Consider the following 4457-nt stretch of genomic DNA (forward strand, 5'->3'; position numbering starts at 1 on the left):
GCTTCCCACTAGCTATCGATTTTACATTTGCTAGTGTATATATGTCCATGCCACTCTCTCACTTCATCCCAGCTTACCCTATCCCCTCCCTGTGTCCTCAAGTGCATTCTCTACATCTGCCTCTTTATTCCTGTCCTGCCCCTAGGTTCTTCAGAACCTTTTTTTTTTTTTTTTTTTTGGATTCCATATATATGTATTAGCATACGGTGTTTGTTTTTCTCTTTCTGATTTACTTCACTCTGTATGACAGACTCTAAGTCCATCCACCTCACTACAAATAACTCAATTTCATTTCTTTTATGGCTGAGTAATATTCCATTGTATATATGTGCCACATCTTCTATATCCATTCATCTGTTGATGGACACTTAGGTTGCTTCCATGTCCTGGCTATTGTAAATAGAGCTGCAATGAACACTGTGGTACATGACTCTCTTTGAATTATGGTTTTCTCAGGATATATGGCAGGTGTATTCTTAACCACTGAGCCACCAGGGAAGCCCCATGTTTTATATTCTTAACAAAACACTTTGTTTAAAGTCAACTTTTAAAATCGTAGAATATCACATTTCTAGGTTTCCATTAATTAACTTCTAATTCATCTATGAGCCTAAACTACTAGTTTGTCAGCATAATTAGTGTCAGCATCATTTGCTTTTCTTCAGCCTCTGTAAGGTTTCTTAAGAATCTAGGAGCACTCTGAGTTCCTGAAAATGTAAGAGAATTTCAATTATCTTTCTATCATAGTGGCCTTTAATAATGTCATTGTTGAAGACTATACAATTCCTCAATTATCTGGGTCAATCAATTCTTTGTCATATGTAGTGTGTGAGAAGTTTTATTAAACATGAAAGCCCTATGCCTGGAACTGATCCTTCCCCATACACCCAGGAGTCACATCAGAGGTCTTATCCATTCCTCTCTGCTGTCCTCAAAGGAATTTTCCCATCTGCCTTTTCCTTTTCTTCCTAGACACCCAATACAATCTGTCCTTGAGAAACATCCTTGGACTTTATGTAATCTTTATTGTGCCACAGCTTTCCTGAGACAAGACAGAACAAAGTCTGGCTATCCATTTAAAACAGGAGGGAGACAAACTATTTAAAAAAATCAGTAATCAATTGGCTCATATTTCAATAAATTGTACCACCACTGCTATTCAATTTAGTGTTCTACAACCAAGGAAGCAACTGTATTATCCTGTAGAATGCTGATTCTCTCTAGGAAATGTTATTAATGCCAGCATCTATAGTTATGGCAAAAGATACTTCACTATTCCTTTCTATATTGTTGTTTGAAGCGTATTCATTTTAGATCACTCACTTAAAATTAATGATCCACAAATAGGAGAAACAAAATAAGCTGCCTGTTTGTGGTGAACAATTGTTTTGGTTTTCTTATATTGATTTTTATATTGATTTTCTTATATTGATTTTCTTAGTATTGATTTTTCCTTCAGATGTATACTAATATGTTATATCTGTTTCATAATTGGAATGAAGTAACTTATTCATTCAACCATTTATCTCACTCTCTATAGATCAGCAGTTAGATAGATATAGATACAGATATAACAAAAATAAAAGAAAACATATAATCTATACCAGGCACCGTACTAAGCTTTGGGGTAAAAAGGCCCTCTTAGAGCTTATATTTTAATGAACACTAAGTTAGAAGGATCTGTATGCTTTTCTTTACATCAATGTGTGAGAATCCTGCAAGGAAATCTGTTTATGTGGGTATTAGTAACTGTTATATATAAATACAATTGTTATATAGACTATAAATACATACATTTCATGGACAAATATGACAGAAATGGTACATTAAACTCAGTCATAGTTCTTTTCTTGCAGGACTACTCCATGATGCTAATGTGAATGATGAATCTCTTGCAGAGGATATAGTCTATATAGCATTTCCAAACTTACTGGCTACAGAGTATTTCCATCACAGAACATTTCATTACAATCTGAAATGTCTGAACTTTAAAATTTCATGTACTTCTTAAAAATCATTTCTTTTCCTATATCTATAAACTTTTTAGTATACTGTTATTTGATTGGCTTTCATTTTTAATAATCCCTTAGTAACATAGATTTTATAGGCAAAGCCTCATGATATGTATAATCCCCTAAAAAATATCTTTAAAAACTAAGGTGGATAGATTTAACATATTGATAGAGAATATAGTAATATATAGGTAAGCCTTCGTTTGCATCTTTGAATCCAACATATCTTTTCTACTCAATATGATTTAATCTTGCTCCTTAGTCCAATTTACAAATTTAAAATCTTTGACTTTTCCCTTTCTGTGCTACCCAGACAGCAGTCTGTAAGGCATTGTTCTGGGTTCCCAGCATAACTTAAAGAGAAACTTTCACAGTGCCCTGAGCCTTTAATGTCCTGCAAATGAAGGAGGATGTCCTCAAAGCTTGCAGCAAGAACCCACTTACGTGGCACCGACCTTGACTTCCAAATCGGACAGTTATCTAAGAAGGAAAAGTAATGGCATTACCTCTAAATCTGAAGAGAACCTGGGAGAAGCTTCTGCCGTCCTCTTCTGCCATCACTGCCATTGAAAACCTGGCTGATGTCAGTATCATAACCTCCAGGAAGACCAGCCAGAGAGCTGTGCGGAAGTTTGCTGCTGCCATGGGCGCCACTCCTACTGCTGGTCACCTCGCTCCTGGAACCTCACTCACCGGAGCCCGGCAGGCTTCCGGAAGCCGAGACTCGCGGTGGTTCCCGACACCAGGCCTGACCACCGGCGTGAAAGAAATCTTCTGTGAACCTGCCTACCACTGCTCCGTGTAACACAAACCAGTCTCTTTGCTGTGTGTACACCGCTATCTGTGCAACAACCGGGAGCTCGCTCTGCGGGCCTGGCGTGATTGACGGACGCTGACCCGGGGAGTTCTGCGCATGCGCGGCTCCCTCTCCCGTGAGCACCTGCGGGAGTCCCGCCTACTCTCGACTTGTGCGAAGATCCTCAACAGGTGTTTGTAAAGGAAGGGCCGGCCTCAGCTGAGAAGGCTGTGAGCAAGGAGGAATTAAGGGTGAACGGACTTCTCCAGCTCCTGAATTTACTGCTGCTCAACCCGAGGTGGCAGCCTGGTCTGAAGGCGGCAGGTGCCCTCTGTGCATGCCCATTAGTTCCCCACTGAGAACCACAGTGCACAGTGGTCAGTGAAGATGCCACTGAAGATGGGCTGCACCTGCCACTGCTCAGGCCACGGAATGGGAGGAGTAACCGCTGAGTGGTCCGCAGCTGTTCTTCTGCAGACTCTTAAAAAGGAAATGGGGGGCTTCCCTGGTGGTGCAGTGGTTGAGAGTCCGCCTGCCAATGCAGGGACATGGGTTCGTGCCCCGGTCCAGGAAGATCCCACATGCCGCGAAGTGGCTGGGCCCGTGAGCCATGGCCGCTGAGCCTGCGCGTCCGGAGCCTGTGCTCCGCAACCGGAGAGGCCACAACAGTGAGAGGCCCGCGTACCCAAAGGAAAAAAAAAAAAAAAGAAAAAGGAAATAGGGTAACAGAAAATAAAGTTTCCAAAGTAAGATGAGATAAAATAAATCTCTGACTTTTGATTGGAGTGATGAGTCCATTTATACTTGATATAGTCATTAATTGGCTTTACGACTGCCATTTGTTTTTTATGTCTGTTGTCTTTGTTGCTCCTTTATTCTTCCTTAACTCATTTTATGTAAAACCAAATTTTTAGTATTCATTTTAATTCCTCTGTTGATTTTCTATTTACTCCAGGATTTATAATATGAATCAATATATTATGATCTACTTCACAATAATACTGTCTTAATTCCAATAAAATATTACAACTTTTCTCTATTACTGCTCCATATCCATTTTCCTCTTTTGTTCTATTTTGCCATATAATTTACAAATTATTATATGAAGTGAAATGAGTCTGACAAAGAAAGACAAATACTGTATGATCTTTGTCATATATGGAATCTACATATATTTATATTTATATAGATGGTTGCCAGAGGTGGTGGGTAGGGGTTGGAATAAATGTGTGAACTTTTTTTTTAGTTTAAATAAATTGAATTAAAAAATGACATCTGTGTATGTTACAAACTTAAAAACAGAATATTATAATTATTGCTTTATGTAATCTTATGTCTTTTAATAAAATTGAGGAGAAACATTATATATATAGTCTATATTTACTGACAGATGTACCATTCCAGTGCTTTTCATTTCTTCTTGTGGATTTGAGTTAGTTGATCATTCTGGCTAGAGATTTTTCAGTTTCATTGATCTTTTCAAAAAAACAGTTCCCTTTTAATTGATTTTTCCTATTATTTCTCTTTACTATTTCATCTTTTCTGCTTTTATCTTTATTAATTCCTCTCTTCTGTTTGCTTTGGGTTTATTTACCCCCCTTCTTTTATTGTTGCTTAACATGGAATATTAGGTAGCTGATTTGAGACCT

At 38.3% G+C, this 4457-nt stretch overlaps 1 pseudogene; it reads left to right on the plus strand.

Moving 5' to 3' along the window:
- The first annotated feature begins 2508 nt into the window (after window positions 1-2508).
- LOC111177389 (small ribosomal subunit protein uS2 pseudogene) lies at window positions 2509-3871 on the plus strand (annotated as a pseudogene).
- Window positions 3872-4457: the final 586 nt, after the last annotated feature.

This window comes from Delphinapterus leucas, chromosome 1 (genome assembly GCF_059928025.1).
Source record: "Delphinapterus leucas isolate spDelLeu-1000000601 "Yukka" chromosome 1, BTC_Dleu_Yukka2, whole genome shotgun sequence".
Taxonomy (NCBI): domain Eukaryota; kingdom Metazoa; phylum Chordata; class Mammalia; order Artiodactyla; family Monodontidae; genus Delphinapterus; species Delphinapterus leucas.